The 15,000-nt window shown below is 63.6% G+C and overlaps 3 non-coding genes across 3 annotated transcripts in view; all 3 read left to right on the plus strand.

Annotated features, from left to right (window-relative positions):
• The first annotated feature begins 10,106 nt into the window (after positions 1 to 10,106).
• On the plus strand, positions 10,107 to 11,921 carry LOC139945624 (small subunit ribosomal RNA). The gene has a single exon (XR_011787099.1). It is a non-coding gene; the product is annotated as a small subunit ribosomal RNA (ribosomal RNA).
• A 639-nt stretch (positions 11,922 to 12,560) lies between these two features.
• On the plus strand, positions 12,561 to 12,717 carry LOC139945668 (5.8S ribosomal RNA). Its single transcript, XR_011787141.1, has one exon. It is a non-coding gene; the product is annotated as a 5.8S ribosomal RNA (ribosomal RNA).
• Positions 12,718 to 13,381: 664 nt separating this feature from the next.
• The window catches only part of LOC139945648 (large subunit ribosomal RNA), a 4,054-nt gene continuing 2,435 nt past the window's right edge, over positions 13,382 to 15,000 (plus strand). The window contains exon 1 of the ribosomal RNA XR_011787122.1: positions 13,382 to 15,000. This exon is cut by the window's right edge and continues 2,435 nt beyond it. This is a non-coding gene — a ribosomal RNA (large subunit ribosomal RNA).

Genomic DNA, 15,000 nt, shown 5'->3' on the forward strand with positions numbered 1-15,000 from the left:
TACCGTGGGCCGCCGGTGAAACGGACCCGATGACCGCTCCCCCGACGACCGACCCGTCTGCAGGCGGGGAGAGAGGGGAGGCGGCGAGGACCGGGACCCGGTGGTTCCCCTGGCCTAGAGGCTAAGACGGGTCTGGAGACGAGAGCGACCGAGATGTTTCAAGTGCCGCGGCCGTCGGGAAGGAAGCGGTCCCCAGCCCCGGCCTGACTGCAGGCTGGTCGGGTAAAGAGGACGGCGACCGACCCCGGCCGCGCGCACGGCATCTCCCCTCGACTCCACGGCCCCGAGCCCCACCAACCGGTGGCTGCATTGGCCCGAACGGTGGAAAAGACCAAACACTTAACAAAGGACTCCGCCAGCAGACGCGAGTCCACCGATCTTGATGCTGGAGTGCCACGTCCGTCAGATAACCGCCACACCCGAGCCGATCCTTATAAATGCTTTTTTGCATGATGATTATTATTATTATTAGGATAGAAATGTCTGGGACGGGAGCCCACCGATCTTTGATGCTGAAGTGCCACGTCCGTCAATCTGAGAAGCAAAACCGCTACGTTTCTCAGTTTCTGTATTCCTATTAAGGGTTAAACTTCCTGCGTGGAAATTTTGCTCCAGATAATTGGGACTATCTTAAAAACGTGACCACCTTTGCCACACCCGAGCCGAGCCTTATGGCACGACGATTATTATTACCGTTAGGTGAGAGATGGCTGGTGGGGGCCAACAGCGCTCCGTCCCCCACGAGCAAGGGGTCGGCGACTCGCATCTACCGACGTCAATACAACACAGACGACATACCCAGCAGTGGCCCCTGCGATCGGTGGCCCCGTGGGTGCTGATACATCTGTGAGGCATGTGCCCGAATGTCGAAAATAACGCCGAGTCGGGAGTCTTCTGGCCCTTGGCGATGGGGGTCCGCGATTCGCCTCCCCCGGCCGAGTGCCTGGTGCGATTCGGTCAGAACTTTCGCACACGAGAGAGGACGTACCCAGCAGCGTTCCCTGTGATCGGGGGCCCTCCCGGTTGATGCCGCCGGGCGACGCACCTTCCCGAAGTTTGCGTAAAATACACCGATTCCCCGGACTTTAATAACCACCGGGCGGGACGAAATTCAGGCCGTGGCAGACGGCTGGAAATCGGCAAAACACGCTCCCGGACAAAAGTGGCACAGAACCCGGACATAAAAAATACTAGAACAAAAAAAAAAAAAAAAAGGTTGGACTTGGGCCGAAAAGGATGGGAAAATAAAAAAAAATTTTGGACTTAGAAAAAAGTTTGGACTTAGAAAATTTTCCATGAAAAAAAATCCCCGGACTTTTATAACCACCGGGCGGGACGAAATTCAGGCCGTGGCAGACGGCAGGAAATCGGCAAAACACGCTCCCGGAGAAAGTGGCCCAGAACCCGGACAAAAGTGGCCCAGAACCCGGACATAAAAAATACTAGAACAAAAAAAAAAAAAAAAAGGTTGGACTTGGGCCGAAAAGGATGGGAAAATAAAAAAAAATTTTGGACTTAGAAAAAAGTTTGGACTTAGAAAATTTGTCATGGAAAAAATCCCCGGACTTTAATAACCACCGGGCGGGACGAAATTCAGGCCGTGGCAGACGGCAGGAAATCGGCAAAACACGCTCCCGGAGAAATTGGCCCAGAACCCGGACAAAAGTGGCCCAGAACCCGGACATAAAAAATACTAGAACAAAAAAAAAAAAAAAAAGGTTGGACTTGGGCCGAAAAGGATGGGAAAATAAAAAAAAATTTTGGACTTAGAAAAAAGTTTGGACTTAGAAAATTTTCCATGGAAAAAAATCCTCGGTGAAAATGACCACCGGGCGGGACGAAAATCAGGCCGTGGCAGACGGCAGGAAATCGGCAAAACACGCTCCCGGAGAAAGTCGGCCTCCTGTCCTCGGACTTTGGCCAAAAAGTGGCCCAGAACCCGGACAGATAGGCCAGTTCTACGAGTTCGCGAAAAATGGCTCGAGTTCGGAGGCAAAAAGTCCTCAAGAGATACGGTAGGCTTTTGGCGGCGCCCGCTGCGTTCCGAGAACGGTCGAGTTCAGAGCTGAGGCGCTCGTGGGTCTCCAGACCCACGAGGGGGTTGGTGACCGAACCGAGAGACCCTTTTTGGGCCCGGAGTCCGGCGGATGGGGGGGGGTAAGAGGGTGCCACCAGTCCTCAACCTGCTGGGGCTACTATAGGGGGGTGAGAACAAAAATCTGGGGTCGGCCAAATGAAAAGTTTCCAAAACAGTGTAAAGCAATGGGAAACCGGCTCACCGTGGCGGGACGAGCTATTTAGTGGGCCTCCCGGAGCCGGCAACCTACCCCCTGACGGGCGGCGGCGACGGAAGAAGGGAACGTGAGCTGAGATATTGAGCGGGCCGGGCAGTCGGGTCCACCGGTCCGGGGTCGCTCCGTACGGCAGGGTTTCGGCCCTGCACGCTGACAAATCGTCCCGCCCGTGGCAGTAGGAAGCGGGCCCGGCTCTGTCGGGCTGCACGGGCGGGTAAACGCTTCCGACGGCAGGGCTCCCCGGCCCTGCACGCTGACAACTCGTCCCGCCCGTGGCAGTAGGAAGCGGGCCCGGCTCTGTCGGGCTGCACGGGCGGGTAAACGCTTCCGACGGCAGGGCTCCCCGGCCCTGCACGCTGACAAATCGTCCCGCCCGTGGCAGTAGGAAGCGGGCCCGGCTCTGTCGGGTTGCACGGGCGGGTAAACGCTTCCGACGGCAGGGCTCCCCGGCCCTGAGCCCTGCTCCGTCAAGGGAACCGGAGCTGGGCTTGGACCCCCAACCCCACCGGGTAGATCGAGGGGCCCGTGGGGCCTCGGTGGCTAATGAACGGCGGTGCTACCAACCGGGCACGCCGACACATCGTCCCGCCCGTGGCAGTAGGAAGCGGGCCCGGCTCTGTCGGGCTGCACGGGCGGGTAAACGCTTCCGACGGCAGGGCTCCCCGGCCCTGCACGCTGACAAATCGTCCCGCCCGTGGCAGTAGGAAGCGGGCCCGGCTCTGTCGGGTTGCACGGGCGGGTAAACGCTTCCGACGGCAGGGCTCCCCGGCCCTGAGCCCTGCTCCGTCAAGGGAACCGGAGCTGGGCTTGGACCCCCAACCCCACCGGGTAGATCGAGGGGCCCGTGGGGCCTCGGTGGCTAATGAACGGCGGTGCTACCAACCGGGCACGCCGACACATCGTCCCGCCCGTGGCAGTAGGAAGCGGGCCCGGCTCTGTCGGGTTGCACGGGCGGGTAAACGCTTCCGACGGCAGGGCTCCCCGGCCCTGAGCCCTGCTCCGTCAAGGGAACCGGAGCTGGGCTTGGACCCCCAACCCCACCGGGTAGATCGAGGGGCCCGTGGGGCCTCGGTGGCTAATGAACGGCGGTGCTACCAACCGGGCACGCCGACACATCGTCCCGCCCGTGGCAGTAGGAAGCGGGCCCGGCTCTGTCGGGCTGCACGGGCGGGTAAACGCTACCGACGGCAGGGCTCCCCGGCTCTGCACGCTGACAAATCGTCCCGCCCGTGGCAGTAGGAAGCGGGCCCGGCTCTGTCGGGCTGCACGGGCGGGTAAACGCTTCCGACGGCAGGGCTCCCCGGCCCTGCATGCTGACAAATCGTCCCGCCCGTGGCAGTAGGAAGCGGGCCCGGCACTGTCGGGCTGCACGGGCGGGTAAACGCTTCCGACGGCAGGGCTCCCCGACATAAAAAAATACTGGAACAAAAAAAAAAAAAAAAGGTTGGACTTGGGCCGAAAAGGATGGGAAAATAAAAAAAAATTTTGGACTTAGAAAAAAGTTTGGACTTAGAAGATTTTCCATGGAAAAAAATCCTCGGTGAAAATGACCACCGGGCGGGACGAAAATCAGGCCGTGGCAGACGGCAGGAAATCGGCAAAACACGCTCCCGGAGAAAGTCGGCCTCCTGTCCTCGGACTTTGGCCAAAAAGTGGCCCATAACACGGACAGATAGGCCAGTTCTACGAGTTCGCGAAAAATGGCTCGAGTTCGGAGGCAAAAAGTCCTCAAGAGATACGGTAGGCTGACAGCGGCGCCCGCTGCGTTCCGAGAACGGTCGAGTTCAGAGCTGAGGCGTCTCGTGGGTCTGGAGACCCACGAGGGGGTTGGTGACCAAACCGAGAGACCCTTTTTGGGCCCAGAGTCCGGCGGATGGGGAGGGGTAAGAGGGTGCCACCAGTCCTCAACCTGCTGGGGCTACTATAGGGGGGTGAGAACAAAAATCTGGGGTCGGCCAAATGAAAAGTTGCCAAAACAGTGTAAAGCAATGGGAAATCGGCTCACCGTGGCGGGACGAGCGATTTAGTGGGGCTCCTGGAGCCGGCAACCCACCCCCTGACGGGCGGCGGCGACGGAAGAAGGGAACGTGAGCTGAGATATCGAGCGGGCCGGGCAGTCGGGTCCACCGGTCCAGGGTCGCTCCGTACGGCAGGGCTCCCCGGCCCTGCACGCTGGCAAATCGTCCCGCCCGTGGCAGTAGGAAGCGGGCCCGGCTCTGTCGGGTTGCACGGGCGGGTAAACGCTTCCGACGGCAGGGCTCCCCGGCCCTGCACGCTGACAAATCGTCCCGCCCGTGGCAGTAGGAAGCGGGCCCGGCTCTGTCGGGTTGCACGGGCGGGTAAACGCTTCCGACGGCAGGGCTCCCCGGCTCTGCACGCTGACAAATCGTCCCGCCCGTGGCAGTAGGAAGCGGGCCCGGCTCTGTCGGGCTGCACGGGCGGGTAAACGCTTCCGACGGCAGGGCTCCCCGGCCCTGCACGCTGAAACATCGTCCCGCCCGTGGCAGTAGGAAGCGGGCCCGGCTCTGTCGGGCTGCACGGGCGGGTAAACGCTTCCGACGGCAGGGCTCCCCGGTCCTGCACGCTGGCAAATCGTCCCGCCCGTGGCAGTAGGAAGCGGGCCCGGCTCTGTCGGGTTGCACGGGCGGGTAAACGCTTCCGACGGCAGGGCTCCCCGGTCCTGCACGCTGCTCCGTCAAGGGAACCGGAGCTGGGCTTGGACCCCCAACCCCACCGGGTAGATCGAGGGGCCCGTGGGGCCTCGGTGGCTAATGAACGGCGGTGCTACCAACCGGGCACGCCGACAAATCGTCCCGCCCGTGGCAGTAGGAAGCGGGCCCGGCTCTGTCGGGTTGCACGGGCGGGTTAACGCTTCCGACGGCAGTGCCTGCCAGCCAGGCACGCTGCTCCGTTAAGGGAACCGGAGCTTGGTTTGTACAAGTTGGCCTTTCTCGGTGAAAGTGACCACCGGGCGGGACGAAAATCAGGCCGTGGCAGACGGCAGGAAATCGGCAAAACACGCTCCCGGAGAAAGTCGGCCTTCTGTCCTCGGACTTTGGCCAAAAAGTGGCCCATAACACGGACAGATAGGCCAGTTCTACGAGTTCGCGAAAAATGGCTCGAGTTCGGAGGCAAAAAGTCCTCAAGAGATACGGTAGGCTGACAGCGGCGCCCGCTGCGTTCCGAGAACGGTCGAGTTCAGAGCTGAGGCGTCTCGTGGGTCTGGAGACCCACGAGGGGGTTGGTGACCAAACCGAGAGACCCTTTTTGGGCCCAGAGTCCGGCGGATGGGGAGGGGTAAGAGGGTGCCACCAGTCCTCAACCTGCTGGGGCTACTATAGGGGGGTGAGAACAAAAATCTGGGGTCGGCCAAATGAAAAGTTGCCAAAACAGTGTAAAGCAATGGGAAATCGGCTCACCGTGGCGGGACGAGCGATTTAGTGGGGCTCCTGGAGCCGGCAACCCACCCCCTGACGGGCGGCGGCGACGGAAGAAGGGAACGTGAGCTGAGATATCGAGCGGGCCGGGCAGTCGGGTCCACCGGTCCAGGGTCGCTCCGTACGGCAGGGCTCCCCGGCCCTGCACGCTGGCAAATCGTCCCGCCCGTGGCAGTAGGAAGCGGGCCCGGCTCTGTCGGGTTGCACGGGCGGGTAAACGCTTCCGACGGCAGGGCTCCCCGGCCCTGCACGCTGACAAATCGTCCCGCCCGTGGCAGTAGGAAGCGGGCCCGGCTCTGTCGGGTTGCACGGGCGGGTAAACGCTTCCGACGGCAGGGCTCCCCGGCTCTGCACGCTGACAAATCGTCCCGCCCGTGGCAGTAGGAAGCGGGCCCGGCTCTGTCGGGTTGCACGGGCGGGTAAACGCTTCCGACGGCAGGGCTCCCCGGCCCTGCACGCTGACAAATCGTCCCGCCCGTGGCAGTAGGAAGCGGGCCCGGCTCTGTCGGGTTGCACGGGCGGGTAAACGCTTCCGACGGCAGGGCTCCCCGGCTCTGCACGCTGACAAATCGTCCCGCCCGTGGCAGTAGGAAGCGGGCCCGGCTCTGTCGGGTTGCACGGGCGGGTAAACGCTTCCGACGGCAGGGCTCCCCGGCCCTGCACGCTGACAAATCGTCCCGCCCGTGGCAGTAGGAAGCGGGCCCGGCTCTGTCGGGTTGCACGGGCGGGTAAACGCTTCCGACGGCAGGGCTCCCCGGCTCTGCACGCTGACAAATCGTCCCGCCCGTGGCAGTAGGAAGCGGGCCCGGCTCTGCCGGGTTGCACGGGCGGGTAAACGCTTCCGACGGCAGGGCTCCCCGGCCCTGCACGCTGGCAAATCGTCCCGCCCGTGGCAGTAGGAAGCGGGCCCGGCTCTGTCGGGTTGCACGGGCGGGTAAACGCTTCCGACGGCAGGGCTCCCCGGCTCTGCACGCTGACAAATCGTCCCGCCCGTGGCAGTAGGAAGCGGGCCCGGCTCTGCCGGGTTGCACGGGTGGGTAAACGCTTCCGACGGCAGGGCTCCCCGGCCCTGCACGCTGACAAATCGTCCCGCCCGTGGCAGTAGGAAGCGGGCCCGGCTCTGTCGGGTTGCACGGGCGGGTAAACGCTTCCGACGGCAGGGCTCCCCGGCTCTGCACGCTGACAAATCGTCCCGCCCGTGGCAGTAGGAAGCGGGCCCGGCTCTGTCGGGTTGCACGGGCGGGTAAACGCTTCCGACGGCAGGGCTCCCCGGCCCTGCACGCTGCTCCGTCAAGGGAACCGGAGCTGGGCTTGGACACCCCCAACCCCCGCCGGGTAGATCGAGGGGCCCGCGGGGCCTCGGTGGCTAGCGAACGGCGGTGCTGCCAGCCGGGCACGCCGACAATTCACCCCGCCCGTGGCAGTAGGAAGCGGGCCCGGCTCTGTCGGGTTGCACGGGCGGGTAAACGCTTCCGACGGCAGGGCTCCCCGGCTCTGCACGCTGACAAATCGTCCCGCCCGTGGCAGTAGGAAGCGGGCCCGGCTCTGCCGGGTTGCACGGGCGGGTAAACGCTTCCGACGGCAGGGCTCCCCGGCCCTGCACGCTGGCAAATCGTCCCGCCCGTGGCAGTAGGAAGCGGGCCCGGCTCTGTCGGGTTGCACGGGCGGGTAAACGCTTCCGACGGCAGGGCTCCCCGGCTCTGCACGCTGACAAATCGTCCCGCCCGTGGCAGTAGGAAGCGGGCCCGGCTCTGCCGGGTTGCACGGGTGGGTAAACGCTTCCGACGGCAGGGCTCCCCGGCCCTGCACGCTGACAAATCGTCCCGCCCGTGGCAGTAGGAAGCGGGCCCGGCTCTGTCGGGTTGCACGGGCGGGTAAACGCTTCCGACGGCAGGGCTCCCCGGCTCTGCACGCTGACAAATCGTCCCGCCCGTGGCAGTAGGAAGCGGGCCCGGCTCTGTCGGGTTGCACGGGCGGGTAAACGCTTCCGACGGCAGGGCTCCCCGGCTCTGCACGCTGACAAATCGTCCCGCCCGTGGCAGTAGGAAGCGGGCCCGGCTCTGCCGGGTTGCACGGGTGGGTAAACGCTTCCGACGGCAGGGCTCCCCGGCCCTGCACGCTGACAAATCGTCCCGCCCGTGGCAGTAGGAAGCGGGCCCGGCTCTGTCGGGTTGCACGGGCGGGTAAACGCTTCCGACGGCAGGGCTCCCCGGCTCTGCACGCTGACAAATCGTCCCGCCCGTGGCAGTAGGAAGCGGGCCCGGCTCTGTCGGGTTGCACGGGCGGGTAAACGCTTCCGACGGCAGGGCTCCCCGGCCCTGCACGCTGCTCCGTCAAGGGAACCGGAGCTGGGCTTGGACACCCCCAACCCCCGCCGGGTAGATCGAGGGGCCCGCGGGGCCTCGGTGGCTAGCGAACGGCGGTGCTGCCAGCCGGGCACGCCGACAATTCACCCCGCCCGTGGCAGTAGGAAGCGGGCCCGGCTCTGTCGGGTTGCACGGGCGGGTAAACGCTTCCGACGGCAGGGCTCCCCGGCCCTGCACGCTGCTCCGTCAAGGGAACCGGAGCTGGGCTTGGACACCCCCAACCCCCGCCGGGTAGATCGAGGGGCCCGCGGGGCCTCGGTGGCTAGCGAACGGCGGTGCTGCCAGCCGGGCACGCCGACAATTCACCCCGCCCGTGGCAGTAGGAAAGCGGGCCCGGCTCTGTCGGGTTGCACGGGCGGGTAAACGCTTCCGACGGCAGGGCTCCCCGGCCCTGCACGCTGCTCCGTCAAGGGAACCGGAGCTGGGCTTGGACACCCCCAACCCCCGCCGGGTAGATCGAGGGGCCCGCGGGGCCTCGGTGGCTAGCGAACGGCGGTGCTGCCAGCCGGGCACGCCGACAATTCACCCCGCCCGTGGCAGTAGGAAGCGGGCCCGGCTCTGTCGGGTTGCACGGGCGGGTAAACGCTTCCGACGGCAGGGCTCCCCGGCCCTGCACGCTGCTCCGTCAAGGGAACCGGAGCTGGGCTTGGACACCCCCAACCCCCGCCGGGTAGATCGAGGGGCCCGCGGGGCCTCGGTGGCTAGCGAACGGCGGTGCTGCCAGCCGGGCACGCCGACAATTCACCCCGCCCGTGGCAGTAGGAAGCGGGCCCGGCTCTGTCGGGTTGCACGGGCGGGTAAACGCTTCCGACGGCAGGGCTCCCCGGCCCTGCACGCCGCTCCGTCAAGGGAACCGGAGCTGGGCTTGGACACCCCCAACCCCCGCCGGGTAGATCGAGGGGCCCGCGGGGCCTCGGTGGCTAGCGAACGGCGGTGCTGCCAGCCGGGCACGCCGACAATTCACCCCGCCCGTGGCAGTAGGAAGCGGGCCCGGCTCTGTCGGGTTGCACGGGCGGGTAAACGCTTCCGACGGCAGTGCCTGGCCAGCCAGGGCCTGCGATAGGCGAGGGGCTTGGGCAACCCCTCGCGGCAGGATCATACCGAGGGAGAGAGGTAGGGAGAGAGACCGAGGGTAGGGTAGGACAGCCGGGGTGTGGCAAACCCCGGCACGGGTCCGCCGACCTTGTTGTCGTGGTGTAGCACGGAAGGCGCCGTCGAATTTATGCGTGCCGAAGACGGTCTCCCCTAGCGGGGGACCGTGTCGGCACTACCGGACTGGTCCGTCGCAGTGCGCGGGGTGTGGACCGTGCCGTCTCGTTCCCTAAGCGGGAGTGGACGGTGCCGTCTCGCACCCCGGGGCGGATCCCGGACCCAATGGCATTCAGTGAAGCCCGCATGGGCGCGAGAGGCCGACCGGACCGGGGAAAACGGCCCCGGCCCGTTACGCCAAGCGCTAGCGGGACCCCCCTGGCATCCCAGTTGCCGAGGCGTAGGTTGAGCACTTTCCCGAACCCGGGCAACCACACCGGCCGGGCGGGCCTCCACGGCCCACCCATTCCCGGGCGATTGATGGGGGACGGCGGCGGACGACACACGCCCCGGCGAATCTGATTTCTATCCCCCTGGCGATTCGAACGAGAGAACTAGAGAGAAGGGGCGACGGGAGCTGACCCGCAGGCTGGTACGAGCACCGTAGACTCGCGCCTTGGCCACGCGCTTCTGCTCCCGGGACCCGAAACGTGTGTGTGTGTGCGTGGCAAGGGGACCGGACCATGCTTGGGCTGGTACGAGCACCGTAGACTCGCGCCTTGGCCCGCAGGGTAAACGGGACCGGATTGTGCTTGGGCTGGTACGAGCACCGTAGACTCGCGCCTGGGCCCGCACTTCTGCTCCCCCCGGGAACCGAACCGAAACATTTGGTGAAACGGATCGCCGGCTCGAGCGCCCCGAGCCCGGCAGAATCCGCTCGGTCCGAGCGAGCCCCGCTCGCCGGCCGCAGCACGAGGTGCTACCTGGTTGATCCTGCCAGTAGTCATATGCTTGTCTCAAAGATTAAGCCATGCATGTCCAAGTACAAGCTTTCAAAAGCGAAACTGCGGATGGCTCATTAAATCAGTTATGGTTCCTTGGAGCGCATCCCCTTACATGGATAACTGTGGTAATTCTAGAGCTAATACATGCAATCAAGCGCCGACCTTACGGGAGGCGTGCTCTTATTAGGAACAAGACCAACCCGGGTCCGCCCGGCTCCGTTGGTGAACTCTGGATAACCTGGCCGATCGCACGGTCTCTGCACCGGCGACGGATCCTTCGAATGTCTGCCCTATCAACTTTCGATGGTACGTTATGCGCCTACCATGGTCGTAACGGGTAACGGAGAATCAGGGTTCGATTCCGGAGAGGGAGCTTGAGAAACGGCTACCACATCCAAGGAAGGCAGCAGGCGCGCAAATTACCCACTCCCGACACGGGGAGGTAGTGACGAAAAATAGCAATACAGGACTCTTTCGAGGCCCTGTAATTGGAATGAGTACACTTTAAATCCTTTAACGAGGATCTATTGGAGGGCAAGTCTGGTGCCAGCAGCCGCGGTAATTCCAGCTCCAATAGCGTATATTAAAATTGCTGCAGTTAAAAAGCTCGTAGTTGGATCTTGGGCGCAGGCTGGCGGTCCGCCGCAAGGCGCGCCACTGCCCGCCTGGCCTTCCTCTCGGTCTCCGCCCGGTTCTCTTGACTGAGTGCCGGGCGCGGCCGAAACGTTTACTTTGAAAAAATTGGAGTGTTCAAAGCAGGCCGTGAGCCTGGACAGCAGAGCATGGAATAATGGAATAGGACCTCGGTTCTATTGCGTTGGTTTTCGGAACTCGAGGTAATGATTAAGAGGGACTGACGGGGGCATTCGTATTGCGGTGTGAGAGGTGAAATTCTTGGATCGCCGCAAGACGACCGACTGCGAAAGCATTTGCCAAGAATGTTTTCATTAATCAAGAACGAAAGTTAGAGGTTCGAAGGCGATCAGATACCGCCCTAGTTCTAACCATAAACGATGCCGACTGGCGATCCGCCGGCGTTACTCCAATGACGCGGCGGGCAGTCTGCGGGAAACCAAAGTCTTTGGGTTCCGGGGGAAGTATGGTTGCAAAGCTGAAACTTAAAGGAATTGACGGAAGGGCACCACCAGGAGTGGAGCCTGCGGCTTAATTTGACTCAACACGGGGAAACTCACCCGGCCCGGACACAGTGAGGATTGACAGATTGAGAGCTCTTTCTTGATTCTGTGGGTGGTGGTGCATGGCCGTTCTTAGTTGGTGGAGCGATTTGTCTGGTTAATTCCGATAACGAACGAGACTCTGGCTTGCTAAATAGTCGCGCCGGCCGCCGAGCCGGGCGCTGACTTCTTAGAGGGACAAGTGGCGTTCAGCCACGCGAGATTGAGCAATAACAGGTCTGTGATGCCCTTAGATGTTCGGGGCCGCACGCGCGCTACACTGAAGGGATCAGCGGGTGATCGTCCTTGTCTGGAAGGCCTGGGCAATCCGCTGAACCCCCTTCGTGCTTGGGATAGGGAGTTGCAATTGTCTCCCTTAAACGAGGAATTCCCAGTAAGCGCGAGTCATCAGCTCGCGTTGATTACGTCCCTGCCCTTTGTACACACCGCCCGTCGCTACTACCGATTGAATGGTTTAGTGAGATCCTCGGACGGGCCGCGGCGGGGCGCCTCTGGCGCCTCGCTCGTGCGCCCGGAAGACGATCGAACTTGATCATTTAGAGGAAGTAAAAGTCGTAACAAGGTTTCCGTAGGTGAACCTGCGGAAGGATCATTAACGAGGAACGAAACAAGGACCCGCGCCGGGTCCACAGCGCGGGGACCCCGCCTGACACGGCCGCTCCATGTACATGTCCACGCCGATCCCGAAACGAAGGAAATAACAAAACGACAACAAATATATATATATATAAAAATCTGGCAAAAAAATGTTGCGTTTGTTTGACGGAGGAGGGCGGAGGGATCGGGTGGAAAGTGCGGTCTGGCGGGGCTCCCCCAGTGACGTCTCCGGATGTGTTTCGCGGGAGTGGCCCATGTGCCGGCATCCGAGACCGGACAAGTTGCACCGCGGAGCTCCCCCTGCCCTGTCCGCGGCGGGGTTTGGGGTGCGGGCTCTGGATGGCTGCGCCTGGTCTGTTGGATCCACCGGGGGCCCTGGGACGCCGGGGCCTGGCCTTAAATGCGACCTAGTGGGGGCGGGCAGGGAAGACACGGCGTAATAGAGGCCCGCCGTACTCTCCCACCCCCACAAACGGGCGGCTGCTCCCGTCGTGGGCGGGGCGGAGCGATCGAGTCATCTCGCGCCGTCCCGCGGACTGTGACCATATTTCCCCGCGCCCGAGACCACGGGGCGCGGGACGATAAACCCACTCATTGGTGATCGAACGAACAAGAAGCGAATTTCCAAGAGTTAGACAATTCTTGGCGGTGGATCACTCGGCTCGTGCGCCGATGAAGAACGCAGCCAGCTGCGTGAATCAGTGTGAATTGCAGAACGCAGTGATCATCGGCCTTTCGAACGCACATGGCGGCCCGGGCCCCCCGCGGCCCGGGCCTCGTCCGCCTGAGGGTCGTGAGTACAGATAGAAATCGCCGTGCCGGAGTCCGCGGATACACTCGCGGTGCCCGGGTATACCACGGTGCGAGAGCGACGGCCGGCAGCCGCGAGGAGAAGCAGTTGGTTGTTCTCCCCGCGAGGATTAATGGCTGCAGGCGTCAGATCGGGTAATGCCTTTGTGGAATACACACGAGAACTCTCCCGAAGGGGCACAGAAACCCCCTCTCCAACACGTCCCGCCTTGAAGCGTTGGCGGCAGCACCGGCTCGGCGCTGTCCGTTGTGCTCGGAGGCGCGGGCGACCCGCCGGAGTGTAAACGAGGAACCCCAACCCTGGCAAAGGGAGGAAACCCGCCGTGGCGTGGTCGGTCTCGGTCTGCCCCCATTGTCTGTATGGGCGACCGGAGCAACTCCACACCACGATCGCCGGCTGTCCTCCGCCAACTAAGGAGTAAGGGTGGGGTCCGACGGGTCGCCGCGCGCGCAGTCTCCGGGCCTCGGCCAGTGGCCGCCGGCTCCGCCCCGGGAGACCGGAGAGGGAGAGAGACCGAAAAGGGAGAGCTTCCACTGGGCCCGCGCTGACGGGTCCGTGGGGGGGTGAGGAGCGCGACCCGTTCTTGGCCTCCCAAGCAGGCCGCGGGCTACCCCCCCTCCTATAACAGTAAAACACGAACCGATAATCGACCTCAGGTCGGGCGAGAGGACCCGCTGGATTTAAGCATATCACTAAGCGGAGGAAAAGAAACTAACAAGGATTCCCCTAGTAGCGGCGAGCGAAGCGGGAAGAGCCCATCGCCGAATCCCCGGGCCCCACCGAGGGCTCGAGGGAACTGTGGCGTAAGGAAGTCCACCCCCGCGGCCGTGCCGGCGCCGAGGTCCTTCTGATTGAGGCGTGCTCCGTCCCAGGGCGGGTGTCAGGCCCAGGCAGGCGCCAGCCGGTCGCGGACAAGGGCCTCCGGGAGTCGGGTTGTTTTGTAGCGCAGCCCAAAGAAGGGTGGTAAACTCCATCCAAGGCTAAATACCTTGCACGAGACCGATAGAGCACAAGTACCGTGAGGGAAAGTTGAAAAGCACTCTGAAGAGAGAGTTCAAGAGTACGTGAAGCCGTTGAGAAGCAAACGGGAGGGCCGCGCAGATCGGGCCCGGGAGATTCAGCGCGGCCGGCGCGGTGCCCATCGGGTCCCCGCACGCACTCGAGGCGGCGGGGCCCGGGGGTGTCGGCGCTCGGCCGCGTGCACTTCTCCCGGGCGCGGCGCCCGCGACCGGTTGGGTCGCCGGCAGAGGCCGGCCGGGTGGGGTGCCTCCGACCATGCCGGGTCCCCGACGGGGGGCCTGGCCGGAGAGCCTATAGCCCGGCCGCTTTGCGCCGGCGGGACAGACCGAGGTATGGACGACGGGCCGCGCCTGCCCCGGGGTTGTAGCCTTCGGGCGGAGACCTCTGTGGGGCCCTGGTCGCCCGGGAATCCGGCGAGCCCCCCCCGCCGCAACCGTTCTCGGTGGCGGCGGGGCGTTTGTGCGTTCCTGGAACCCGGATACGATCTTGACAAGGCGCCCCGGGTCCGCGGGCGATTGTCGTGAGCCTTGCCGACCCGTCTTGAAACACGGACCAAGGAGTCTATCGGGCCCGCAAGTCGGAGGGCCGCCAGTCGAGGCCCCGAGGCGCAACGAGAGTGAAGGCCGGCTGCGGTCCGGCCGAGGCGGGATCCGGCCCCCAGGGGGCCGGCGCACCGCCGCCCTGCCACGAGCCCCCGCGGCTGTGGCGGAGGAAGAGCGGGCACGCTAGGACCCGAAAGATGGTGAACTATGCCCGAGCAGGACGAAGCCAGAGGAAACTCTGGTGGAGGTCCGCAGCGATTCTGACGTGCAAATCGATCGTCCGACTTGGGTATAGGGGCGAAAGACTAATCGAACCGTCTAGTAGCTGGTTCCCTCCGAAGTTTCCCTCAGGATAGCTGGCGCCCGGTAGTTGCAGTTGCATCCGGTAAAGCGAATGATTAGAGGCCTTGGGGCCGAAACGACCTCAACCTATTCTCAAACTTTAAATTGGTGCGAGGCCCGACCCGCCGGCTCGGGGCCGGGCACTCAGAGAGAATGCACGGGCGCCCAGTGGGCCATTCTTGGTAAGCAGGACTGGCGCTGCGGGATGAACCGAACGCCGGGTTACGGCGCCGCATTGCGGCCGACGCTCATCAGAGCCCAGAAAAGGCGTTGGTTGATACAGACAGCAGGACGGTGGCCATGGAAGTCGGAATCCGCTAAGGAGTGTGTAACAACTCACCTGCCGAATCAACTAGCCCTGA

The sequence above is a fragment of the Asterias amurensis genome, chromosome 12, assembly GCF_032118995.1.
Source record: "Asterias amurensis chromosome 12, ASM3211899v1".
In the NCBI taxonomy this organism is placed as follows: Eukaryota; Metazoa; Echinodermata; class Asteroidea; order Forcipulatida; family Asteriidae; genus Asterias; species Asterias amurensis.